This window comes from Aristolochia californica, unplaced genomic scaffold, assembly GCF_029961685.1.
Source record: "Aristolochia californica isolate CCGP_79_NKW_82.1479 unplaced genomic scaffold, dmAriCali1.0.hap1 SCAF_8, whole genome shotgun sequence".
NCBI lineage: Eukaryota > Viridiplantae > Streptophyta > Magnoliopsida > Piperales > Aristolochiaceae > Aristolochia > Aristolochia californica.
Window position 1 is genome coordinate 19,955,021 of NW_027182279.1, and position 14,076 is coordinate 19,969,096.

Genomic DNA, 14,076 nt, shown 5'->3' on the forward strand with positions numbered 1-14,076 from the left:
AAGAAGAAGAAGGGAGCCGCAATCCCATTTTTCCAGCCTCCTTGGTGTCTTCTTGCTCACAATAAACTCAAAGCTTAATGCTCTTCTCCTTGGCTATTCTGTCAGCCTCTTGTGGTGGTGTTTCTGTCCACCAAACTCAGAGCTTGGAACTGTTGCTCTTGGTTGTGTCGTCAGTCTCATTTGGTGATGGTTCTGTCCATGCAAACTCAGAGTTGGGAGCTCTTATCCTAGATGTTCTGTCAGCCTTCAGTGGTGGACGTTGGGTGTTCTCATCAGGCTTCACTCGTCTAGAAATCTTTGTCAGCACCCAAATCCTTAATTGAAAACTTCTTGGAAAACTCTCTTTTCACCTTATCTATTTCCTATTTACAAGCACCTACTATCAATGTGTCATCAATATATAGTAGTAGAATGGTGTAGGAGTCATCAAGCTTCTTTAGATAACAACAATGATCCATCTAGCACCTCAAGAAACCAATACTACTCATGAAGATGTCAAAATTCTTATACCACTATCTTGAAGCCAATTTAAGACCATACAAGATATTTTGAAGTTTGCACACCATTTTCTCCTTTCCTTGTGCTTTGAAACCCTATGTCTGCATCATGTAAATTTCTTCCTCCAAATCACCATGAAGAAATGTTGTCTTTACATCCAACTTCTCTAAGTGTAAGTCTTCATTTGCCACTAATTGAAACATTGTTCTAATAGTAGTCAATTTCACTACTGGAGAGAAAATCTTAGTGTAGTCAATGCCTTTTTTTTGTTGAATGCCCTTTACATGCAGTCTTGCTTTGTACCACTTGTTGCCATCATCTTCATCTTTTATTCGGTACACCCATTTATTCTTCAAGTCCTTCCCTTCTGGTAACTCAGTCAATTGCCATGTCTGATTGTATAACAATTAATCCATCTCATCCTTCATGGCCAACTCCCACTTGGTTGATTCATCAACTTGCACGGCTTCCTCATAACTCTCTGGTTCACCTTTATCAGTCAACAAAATATAATTCAACGTAAGGGAGTATCTCTGTGGTGGTCTTCTAGATCTGAAAGATCTCCTACATTCAGTCACAAGAATGTCCTGATTTACTTATGGTGGTATATTTTTCAAGTCTTCCTAAGCAATATTCTCCATCTCAATGACTGGAAGATCTCTCAACTGAATCACATCAGACTTCTTAGCTTCATTACTTGTACTCTCATAATCTATTCTCAACCTATCTTTATAAAAGGCACCTTAATTGAAGATCACATTCTTGCTCTTGATAACCTTACAACTTTGGTCATCCCAAAAATGATAATCAAACTCAGTACGACCATAGCCAATAAAAAAATATATATCTTAGATTTAGCATCAAGTTTACTCCTAATAGTAGAATCAATATGAATATAAGAAACACAACCAAAAACTTTCAAGAAAGAAAGGTTTACCTCTTTGCCGATCCAAAACTCTTCTGTTACTTTACAATCCATGGTGTTGAAGGACCTCTGTTGATCAAATAGGGGGAGGTGTTAATAGCCTTAGAACCAAAACATCTTTGGCAATCTCCTATCTTCCATTGCTGGAATAATTCACTATGAAGATGAAATAGTTTACAAGAGATATCGCACACACTCACATGTGTTTTTCTCTAACCTCTCTCGAGATGCAACTCAAAATCCTTCTTCGTGATGATGATGAAACCCTAATAGCGGTTCAGCATAATGTTTTGATTAGGCTCCACTACTTAACAAGAAATTTCAACATTTCCTAAAAAAATGCACTAATAAGGCCTTATGGTTGTAGAAAGTAATTTGATTCAGAAAAATTGCCTTAGCAAAAAAATTTCCTAGTAAGAATTTTCAGCTAGAAAATTGTTTCTAGGAAACCTGAGGCACTAATAGTCCTTGCATATGTATTTTTACTAGAAATAGTTTTCCAATATTTCCTAAAAACAGCAATAACAAGGCCTTGTAGTTGTACAAAGTACTTTGTTCCAACAAAATTTTCCTAGTAAGAATTTTCAGCTTTAAAAGTGTTTCAAAGAAACATGTGGCATTAATGGTCCATTGGAAATGTATTTTTACTAGAAATACTTTTCCAATGATTCCTGAAAAAATACACGAACAAAGCCTTAGAGTTTTAGAAAGCAATTTGTTCCAACAAAAATTGTCTTACCCCAAAATTTTCTTGGTAAGAATTTTCAGCTATAAAAGTGTTTCCCGGACAAAAGAGGCACTAATTGGCCCTGGAGACATATGTTTACTAGATCATTTTTCCAATATTTCCTACAAAATATACTAACAAGGCCTTATAGTTGTAGAAATTTATTTGTTTCAGCAAAATTTTCCTGGTAAGAATTTTCATCTAGAAAACTTTTACAACCTACACAAGGCACTAATGGTCCTCAAAGATGTATATTTACTAAAATACTTTGCAGCGTTTCCTAAAAAAAAAAGCCACTAACAAGGCCTAATAGTGTAGAAAAGTGTTTCCAGGAAACAAGATGCACTAATGGTCTATGGAGACGTATTATTACTGGAAACAATTTTGCAATGTTTCCTAAAAAAAAGGCATTAACAAGGCCTTATACTTGTAGAAAGTAATTTGTTTTAGCAAAAATTGCCTTACCACAAAATATTTTTGGTAAAACATTTCAGCTACAAAAGTGTTTCCAGGAAGCATGAGGCACTAATAGTTCTTGGAGCCGTATTTTTACACAAAATACTTTTCGAAAACTTCCACAAAAAAGGCACTAATAAGGCATTGTAGTTGTAAAATGTAATTTTATTTTGCAAAGATTGCCTTACCACAAAATTTTCCTGGTAAGAATTGTCAACTAGAAAAGTGTTTCTAGCAAATATAACTCACTAATGGACCTTGCAAATATATTTTTACTAGATATACTTTTCCAATGTTTCTTTAAAACACACTAACAAGGCCTTAAGGTTGTAGAAAATAATTTATTTCACCAAAAATTGCCTTACCACAATATTTCTGATAAGAATTTTTATTTCCAGCTAGAAAAGTGTTTCTAGGAAACATGAGGCACCAAATGTCTCCAGAGACGTATTTTTACTCGAAATAATTTTTCAACATTTCCTGAAAAACTACACTAACAATGCCTTATAGTTGTAGAAAGTAATTTGTATCACCAAAAATTGTCTTACCACAAAATTTTCCTAGTAAGAATTTTCAGATAGAAATGTGTTTCCAGGACACATGAGGCACTAATAGTCCCTATAGATGTATTTTTACTAAAAATACTTTCCCAATGTTTCAAGAAAAAATACACAAAATAGGCATATAGTTGGAGAAGGTAATTTTTTAAGCAAAAATTGAATTACCACAAAATGTTTTGCTAAAAAATTGTTTCCAAGAAAAAAAAATTAAATCCATTGAGACTTTTTATTGGTACCTTTGTGTTTTTTACCCTTTTCTTGTGAATGACAAGCATTACCCAGTTTAGTGATTATTTTCACTATTTTTGTTCGAAATCCTTTGATGTTGGTTTCGACTTATGTTTTATCATCCATTTTTTGAGAGTGCTTCCAGATTCATACTTATCCTTGGGACATTATGATGGAGAAAATTATTACTAAATCTATGTTATTTATTTCAAGTTGAGATCACCGCCATTACCTCCCAATTTGAGGGGGAGAAGTAGAAGGAGAAGTACAAGAAAGAGATATTTTATTCTATAAAATTACAACAACATATGGAATAAAATATCTCTTTCTTGTACTTCTTCTTCTACTTCTTCCCCTCAAGTTGGGAGGTAATGGCAATGATCTCAGCTTGAAAAAAATAATATAGATGTAGTAATAATCTCATCCATCATGGTGTCCCAAGGATAAGTACAAAACTAGACATGGACTCTCAAAAGGTAAAAAGGGGTGATAAAACATAAGTCAAAACCAACTTCAAAGGATTTTGAACAAAAATAGTGACAATAATCACTGAAGTGGGTAATGTTTATCATTCACAAGAAAATGATAAAAAGTCTCAATGGATTTAAAAATACCCATATATATAAAAAGGTAAATCAACCGAAGCGACACACAAGAGTTTGGGCCAAAGGGGTATGTGAGAGTCAAAAAAGGATGGTATGAGAAAGGTGTTCATTTTCAGGATTCCATAGATGGTAATCTAGGGAAAAGAGATAAGGAAGAAGGAAGAAGGAAGAAGAGAGAAGAGAAATAGAGGATAGAAATATGGTACACGTCCAAAGTGAGGAGGAAATTAGGGTCTTGGACTTCATCCAAACCCTTCCCATACGGTATATTTATAGGTATCAAAACTACCAATATTATAAGTATACCCTTCACCCAAACAAGAGTGAAGAAGAGACAAGAAATTTAAACTAATTACATTAGAGCCACCCTAATTAAATCATATCTTCCAACTCTCCCCCTCAAGCTGGGAGGTAATGGCAATGATCTCAAATTGAACCAAATAACATATATGTAGTAATAAGCTTCTCCATCACGATGTCCCAAGGATAAGTATGACCCCAGGCACAAACTCTCAAAAGGTAGAAATGGGTGATAAAACATAAGTCAAAACCAAACTCAAAGGATTTCGAACAAATATAGTGAAAATAATCACTAAAGTGGATAATGCCTGTCATTCACAAGACGGCGATAAAGACCCACGGGTACCAATAAAATGTTTCAATGGACTAAAAATACCCATATGAATAAAAGGGACCAGTCAAAGAAATGCTTCAAAAGGGTTGACCAATAAGGGTAAGTGAGAGTCAAATAAAGGATGGTAGGAGAAAGACTGGCAAAGGTTAATGGGTAAAGAGGAAAATAAGATGTTGAGGCCACCATATGCTTTATTTTTTTAAGAAATTCAAATTCCACATTAGACAAAACAATGCCGACAAAAGTCAGCAAATAATGAACCCAAGGCAATCAACCGAAGAGTTCTTCTTCAAAAAAAAATGTCTCAATCAAAGAGACACAATAGCAGTAGCGAAAATGGGCTAATGCCCAAATAACATGCACCACATGTGCAGTTGTATAGTAGTGGATAACCGGTAAATAATAGAAGTCCTTAAGATTAATAATGACATATGAGATAATTTGCAACGAGTCCATCAGGAAGTGGTGCCCCAAGTAATAAGTTTGATCTGAGTAATAAGCTACCTATACTTCAAAATAATAATTTAGGCGGAGATAGAAAACCGAGTTGAACCGAGTGAAATAGTAGACTAATATAACTGAGTCATAGAAGAAATATGTATAGAACTTGGGACCTGAACAAGTATAAACGAGGCAAAAAATAAGTGGGCCGAGTCAGGTTGACCTGGACCCGAGTTGACCACTGAGTTGACTTGGTCCGAGTTGGCCCGAGTTAACTCGATAGACTAGTGCAGAAACAGTAAGCTTTCACTTGGTGAACTTTGGCAGGTCCGATTCGAGATTCAGATAGAACCAGTACTAGTTTAATTTTTCCTAACTTAGGAAAACTTAAATCACCAGTCAGTCATCTTCTTCCTTGACATCGAACGGAGCAAGAGAGCAGCTTATAGAAATGGCAACCACAGTAGGAAACTTTCAAAGAGAACCTCGACAGAACGGAATGGTAGAGGATCAAGATCAAGATTCAAGAAAATCAGTAGTAAGATCAAGATCAAGTTTTTAGAACAGAGTTTCTTCCTCAATGGTGCTTCGAAATAGAGTGATGAATCTCTCTTCTCCGTGGAAGAAATAATCCAGCAAGATACTCAACAACTTCTGTCAATGATGAATAAGAAACTCCTAGAAATAGAATAGCGAAGCAGTAGTAAACAAACAGAGAAGAGGATCTGTTGGAAGATAAGTTCAAGCTCACACGACCAAGGAAGGCCCACATGTAAGATTATTATAAGATGGGCCACACGACCAAGGAAGGCCCACAAGATGGGTCCAAGCCCATAAGAAGTAGGACCCATAATGATTACCATGAGCTGGCATCCTTATCACATTAGTTAGAAGATCAAGAAGGACTCACAAAAGTATCTTATCTTATGGTTATGTCAAAGAAGAGTTTTAGTTTGAGTTATGTTTGTCTTTTAACTATATTGAGTTATTTAATTATGTTAGGACTTATCTTTAAGTGTTAGAGTTTGGGTGTAATTGGGACAAGGGTAGTTTTATTGTAATTGGACTCTACTACCTTCCTCTATTATAAATAGAGGTTCATGTACTCTGATTGCAACAAGTTATTGAAGTCAATGAAGTATTTCTCTTTTCCATAAATTCATTAGGATCCTTCTAAGACTTCGTCAGATTTCATCAAAATAACAACGTCTTCAGGATAATTTGGATCCTGAAAATCACAGCTCTGATACCATGTTGATTTTCAGTATTCCATAGATGATCATTTAGGGAAAACAAATAAGGAAGAAGGAAGAAGAGAGAAGAGAAAGAGAGGATAGAAATATGGTACATGTCCAAAGAGAGGAGGAAATTAGGGTCTTGGACTTCATCCAAACCCTTCCCCATATGGTTTATTTATCGGTATCAAAACTACCAAGATTACAAGTATACCCTTCACCCTAATAAGAGTGAAGAAGAGACAAGAAATTTAAACTAATTACATTAGTGCCACCCTAATTACATCATATCTTTCAACAAAATGTAACTGACAAAAAGGGGTAAGTAAGATATTTTTCTGATATTGTTGATCAATAATAGCAACTCAAGAAGTGATGCAAAAAATTCTGTTTAAATTCAGATTTTTGAATGCAACAAGATACCGGCATGACTTTGATTCTTCCAATATATATACTTAAATATATATCAGATTGACGAAAAAAAAAATTTATGAAACTAGGATTAAATACCTTTCATCCAAGTATTACTTCTCTTCATAAAATATACTTCTTTTGAGATAAATAATTTGATAGATTTCGGTCTCTCTAATCTGGCCAAATTAAGTACTCTTTTTCCTTTTTCCAGCATGACCATTGACTCCTCCAAGATCAATATCTCCATATAAAGAACTCAGATTGAGAATTGGTTGAATAGGTAAGCACTTTTGTTCCTTGAACCTCTCTGTTGTTGCTCGAACCTCTCTTGCAATCTGACACTTGTTGCTTCCAATATTTATTTCTATTTTTAGAAAACTCAAATTGTAAAAAATCATTTTTTGTTGGAAAGTAGACTCAAATATCTTTTTTGTCAATATATAAAATGCAATACGAAAAGCTAAGTATAGAGGTGAGAACACAAAGCAAACAACAAGTATAGGGACAAAAAAAAAAAAAAGATAATTATGAACCTAAACTATTAGAGATAATAGATCAGAAAATGATCACATTATCTTTGTGGGTTGACCGAATCAACTCACAGAACCTGCTCTAATACCATTTGAAGTTGGGTCCAAGGCCCATCCCATATTGACTAGCCCATATAGAAAGCCTCTTTCCCAACTAATAAACTCATGATCTTTGTACTCAATAATCCATGTAGGACTATTCCTTAACATATTTGAAGAGACTTTTGTTTATGATTTTGTAGGTACTTTTGGGAACTTCCGAGGTTTCATGTTGTAGACGGTTGGGAATTGGAATCTAGTGTTTTTTACATTCTATGGAAAATGATAACAAAGAGAATTTTCATTTATGGTTTCTGAATTATCTTTGGGCTAAGGCGCTTTGCACTTTTGTATTACCAAAATTTGAAACAATCATTAAAGTATTTGTAATCAAGTTGAAATTTAGAAAATGTTGCACAAAAGATTATTTATTTTTTCAATGTTTTTTTATGTGATTCAATATGTTTCACATATGGTAATATACGCATAAAAAATGTGGATGTAAGAAAATGGACAAAATGAACCTCAATGTTTATTACAATTTGTTATATAGTTTTAAGTTAAAGAAAATTTTTTTATGGTTGGTTGCCTGGAGTAATCAAATTAAAGGTAATTAAATTAAATTGAATTATTTTATTAATTAATATATAAAATTAAATTTTATTACAATAATTTGAAGGAAAAGAATGTGTATCAATAAATAAGATTTTTAGAAATAAAATTGAGTTTTTTTAATATTTTTAAGGTTTGACAATATATTAAATTGATAATGAAAGGTTAGAAATTGATTAGAATATAATTTTTAATGTTAATATATATTTTTAAATTTTAAAAAAATAGAAAGTAATAAAAAACATATTGACAAATAATATTTAAAAAAATTAACTTGTTTTAAATTTTAAATATCTTTTTCAATATATAATGATGTGATTTTTATTAGTTAATATTTAAATTTTATATTTTATTAAAATAAATAGAAGATAACTGACAAATAAGATTGTTAAAAACTAAAATAAATTTTAAAATACCTTAAATCGATAATCATAGTTGTCAATCATATTTTAATATTTTTAAAAACAATAAATATTAAAATTTATATATTTTAAAAAAAATTTATTGAAATGTGTTCTAAAAAAAAATATTTATGAAAACCATTAAAAAATTACTAATTATTTTTAAAATTATGAAATGTCTAAAATCAATAATAAAAGGTATTAAATAGGTCATATTTTTTAATTACTTAACTTATTTTTTTAATCATTATAAATATAAGGTAATAAATATTTTAGTAATAAATTTTATTTCTAAACTCAATAATAATTTTTCATATATGTTTCAATTAAGAAATATTTTAAATCTATAATAAAAGGTGTTAAATAGGTAAGAGTAAGATTTTTTAATTAATTAACATTAAAATTTTATATTTTATTATTATAAATATAAGGTAATAAAATTTTTACAAATAAATTATATTTTTAAACACTAAAATATTTTTTTAATATTTTTTCATTTAATAAATATTTTAAATTGATAATAAAAGGTGTTAAATAGCGAGGATTAAGATTTGTATATTTAAAAATATACCTTTTTAATAACTTATTATTATTAATATATCATTACAAAAAGTGTACCAATAAATTTTATTTTAAACTCTAAAATTTTTGTTTCAAATACTTTTTCAATTAATAGATATTTTAAATTGGTATAAAAGGTATTAAATAGGTATGAATTATATTTTTAATTAATTAATATAATTATTTTTTTTTATTACTATAAGGTAATAAAAAAGTGTACCAATAAATTTGTTTTCTAAACTCTAAAAGGAAAATTTTCAAGTAGTTTTTCAATTAATAAGTATTTTAAATATATAATAAAAGGTGTAAAATAGGTAAGAGTAATATTTTAAATTAATTTAATATACTTATTTTATATTTTATTATTGTAAATATAAGGTAATAAAAAGTGTACTGATAAATTTGATTTTTAAACTCTAAAATAAAATTTTCAATTAATAAATAATTTAAATTGATAATAATAGGTAGTACATGGATGATGAGGTGGTTTACCACATAATATTTTAAACTGATCTTGAGGGTTTGTGTCATTTAATGACATGGCATCCTACATGGGCGATGAAGTGTCTTGAAGATGGCGTGTCAGTTGTGTTGTTCGATTCATCGGGTGCTGATGTGTTATTATGACGTGGCACTTTGTAATCGGTCAAAAATTATGTGTCACTTTTAACTGTACATATGTGCATTTGATAGTCAAAGTTGGGTATTTTTTTAATAAGTTAAAAATTTCTTATTTGTGTAATTATGTTTAAAAAGTTGGGTAATGTCATAAAAGTCATTTTTTAAATACGGAAAGGAGCGCATCTTTCACCTTAATAGCTTTCTACCTCTTTTTTGCTCCTCATTGTACTGCGAAAGGTAGGAGATACTAAAAGTGCATCATTCAGCAAGCAACCTCACACTCCCAGCTTTCTCTGCAATGAAGCCTCTGCCTCAGGCATGATGGCCCTTTTTGCTTCTTCTAGTTCGTCTTCTTCTCCTTCTCCTTTCAAGCCATCTCTTTCATCTCATTTGACCATAATGTCGCTCAAAGATAAGATCGTCGAGAAGATTTTAGAGAATCGTGTCACATTGATTGTTGGAGATTCGGGTTGTGGTAAGTTGGTTTGATATACCTAATCGATTTCTTAGCGTTCTTTACAGTTGAAGAAGTTTCAAGAAGACATTGTCTTCATCTTTCTTGGATAACGCAGTCACTGGTTATCATGCAAGTTGAACTACTCTAGTTCTGCCTTCTTTTATTTGCTTCTTTGTTTGGATTTTGGTGTTTCATGGTTTCTCCTTGTTATCCTGGTGCATTTGGTGTTATATTGGTCCTTTTGCAATTGCTCTATTGCTTCATTCGCAGAGCACCGTGACTTTGAAATAAGAATGGGGCTTCTTCTATTCGAGGGGAATTTATTTGGTTAGCTATGTTAAATCGGTGTTGCATGAAGCGAGGTTGTTTCGGGAGAAAGCACAAATAGTATAGGTTGCGAATCCGGTTCACAAGAGAACATCACCTGAATTTTTTACGTGACTACCATGCAGTTTTCTTTTTAAAGAAATTGATGGCACGATCGGGCTCAGTTTCTCAAGAAAATTTCGTCCATATTGGCTTTCCTAGTGTAATGGTGTTATACCTTGCTAGTAAAATGTGGACTCGTAATTAATTTTTTTTTGAAAGTCTAAAACAAGAAGCGGAAAAATGTCACACATTTTGTTGTTAGTGACGTAGGCCTTGATCCTCTGTCAATTCCTCATCATTTTGTTCCTCTTGCTCTACTCTTCGAAGTTATATGATAATTGAGGAACCTTTTTAGTTACTCATATATTATCATCTTCCAAGTCACTTCACTTTTCCTTTTTTTACAATAAAAAACTTTGTTACTAAAGCATTGTTTGGATCATTTCTATCTTATTGGTTGTTATTCCTTGTTTCTATTTCAGTACATTCATTTATTTTTGCCTATTTTCCCTTATAGGATTTACATACACACGTATCACTTGATGGAAATAGAGATAAAGACAACTGGTGATTGAATTAGAGACATTCTCAAATTGTAGACTTCTAATCATTTACTGTCTCTGTTGTAACTCTATAAGTAGTGTACACTTAATCAGTAATAATCACGGTAATATTATTCTTCATTCCTATACTCTACATAGTATCAGAGTTTGATCGATTAATCAGAACCAGTTTGTCGTCGCTGGAAATACTTATAGAAAGCAGCATTCATCGCTACAATTTGAGTCTGTCTCTAATTCAATCACCAGTTGTCTTTATCTCTATCTTTATCTCTATCTCTATCATCATTGTCTAGAGTTAATTCTTTATTTTTTTTTGGAGAAAAGTATTTGTAGAGATTTTCTATCACTTTATGTATGAAACTGATATTTTTCTGCTTTTCACTTATATTTCTTTCTTTTTAAAAAAAATTCCCCCTTCTTCTTACGAAAGTTAAGAATCAGTCATCAATCTGGTTGCAAGGCTATTGTAAATGTGATAAGAAACTATGTTGGAAATTTACATCCTAATTCTTTAATCGAGTTGAATTGTTTATCTATCTGATACTTTACTGGGCATTTTGATTGGGTTAAATAGATGAAATTGAGTTTGCTAAAATGAGATCAAACTCACATTCCAATGTTGCATGATATGTTCAAACGAATTTGTCTACTTCTTAGAGGGCACTAAACATTAGGGTGCTATAAAATATGTGATTTTTTTTGTGGCCACTTCACCATAAAAAGCTTCACAATAAACAAGGCAAAGGAAATGTTGTCACTATAGACTTAAGGGCACATGAACTATCAGGAATTGGGAAACAGCCATACCATAGATGATCTTCTTACATGGAAATTAGAAAAGGCTTTTCTGAAGAAAAACCATGCCGTAAGCAATGGACATAATGTTGTTGTCAATGTATACATGAGAAGGTCATATGAAAAAGGTGGAAGGCCATGTAATTATGTAATCAATAGTTTAACTTAGTACTCTTTCATCAGGAGCAGGTACATGTTATGGTCCCTATCCATGGATCGAGTAACTCGGCATGGGATTTGTGTATCCAGCACTGTCATACAGTTGCTGCTCTTGGTAAGGAGGAAAAGAAGTCTCTTTTCTTTGGTGTTCTCGGTAAGACTGAAAAGGAGTCTCCTTTCTTTGTTTTTCATGGTAAGGGTTGAGAACCTTTGCTGCTCGTAGACAGTAAGGGGTTGAACCCTTGGTTGCTCACTTCTAAGAGGCTAAGGACCCTCTTGGCCAGGTACTGATGTTCACGTATGATGGATTAGGTGTTCCTAATCCTGCCTTGTTCGTGTATAGGCTAAATCACCTCTTTAGAGGTTACTCTCGGGTTGGGGATTGGGGAAACCCCTAACCTTGCTCGGAATGAAGGAGGGAAGGCCCCTGTTGCTGTTGTGAATGAAGGGGAGGCTACAGCCTCTGAGTGAACTCAGAAAAAACTCGAAAACAGCAACAATCCTTTCCTCTTTAATTTTGTAAAATCAATGCAAACAGAATTCAAAAAGGAAGAGAATAAACCCAAATCAAGAGAGAAACTATACCTGGAGCTCGTCAAGGAGACCTCCGAAACCCTAGAGCTCTTCAAGGAGAACTCCAAACCCTATTTAATCTAATTCAATGTTTGACCTTCTTCTATTTCTCTACCCTCTAAATAGGGTTTGACGTCACTAGAGTTTTAGGGCTTTAATTGATAATTCTGCCCATGCGACCTGGATCCTTACATACTTAATGAAAAAAATATACTTAAAACAATATAAATTATGAAATTTAAAAGTAATTAACTCAGTGAGTCATTGCCACTTCCTTTGGGTGACTCGATGAGCTATTGAGTCTTCAACATCAGCAACCCCCCCCCCCCCCCCCCCCCCCCCCCCCTCCCTCTTTGGAGAAAGAGCTTGTCCTCAAGCTCATAAGTTGGGCAGACCAGTTTGAAGTTGGCCAGTTGTTCCCATGTAGCAGCCTCTTGTCCGGTGTCCTTCCATTGTACTAGAATCTCCCACTGGTTATTAATACGATTGGCACACAATACCGTAGCTGGAGTAAGAATAACCCATCCATTGTCCACCGGAGGAAGGGACGGGATCAAAGAAGGAGGTAGACCCTTAAAGGGTTTAAGTAAGGAGACATGGAACACATCATGGAGTTTAGCCGTTGTGGGAAGTTGCAATTGATAGGCGACTGGCCCGATGCATGGAATAATAGAGAAAGTGGTAAGGATGGTGTGGGCCCGCTAGTGAGTTTTGGTGGTAAGGATGGAGTCATAGCTAGACATAGTCACCTTCTTTGTATATGATATCCTGTTGTCCCTCGTCGTAGAAGTCCTTCATACGAACTTGTGATTTGAGGAGGCGATCTGAAATATTTTTTAACACCTGGTCTCGTTCAATGAGTGCTTGATCAATAGAGTCCACACGAGTGGAGCCCAGAGTATATGAGAGAAGCAAAGGAGGATCTCTGCCATAGAGAATGTTGAAGGGAGTAGACTATAAAGCGGTGTGGAAGGAAGTGTTGTAACAATATTCCACCCACGGTAGCCATTGAACCCAATTTTTAGGACGATCGCCACTAGACATTGGAAATACATTTCCACAGTGTGGTTAACTACCTCTGTTTGGCTGTCTATTTGAGGATGATAGGATGATGAGAACTTCAACTTGGTGTCGTATAGATGAAACAATTCATGACAAAAAGTGCTGGTAAAGACATCATTAGGATCACTGACAATCGATTTGGGAATACCATGTAAACGAACAATATGCCTGAGAAATATATGTGCCACTCTGGATGTTGTATATGGGTGTGCCATGGGGATAAAGTGAGCATACATGGAGAACCGATCCACATCCACAAATAAAATTGACTTGCCCAAAGATTGTGGAAGACCTTCGACGAAGTCCATAGAAATATCGGCCTACACCTGTGTAGGAAGTGCCAAAGGCTGTAGAAGACCAGTGGAACTTAAGTGTTCAGCCTTGTTACATTGACACACTAAACAAGATCATACATATGCTACAATGGAGGTCTTCATAGCCTGCCAATAGAAATCCACTCGAATGTGATGCAATGTTTTCTGGATGCCTTCATGAGTGTTGTCATGGTATACAGAGATGATGGCTGAAACAAAAATTTGTAATAAATAAGAGAATCCTGAATGGTCCATCTAGAGTCCATGGCCCCCTCTATAAATTGCTTGTGCATATCG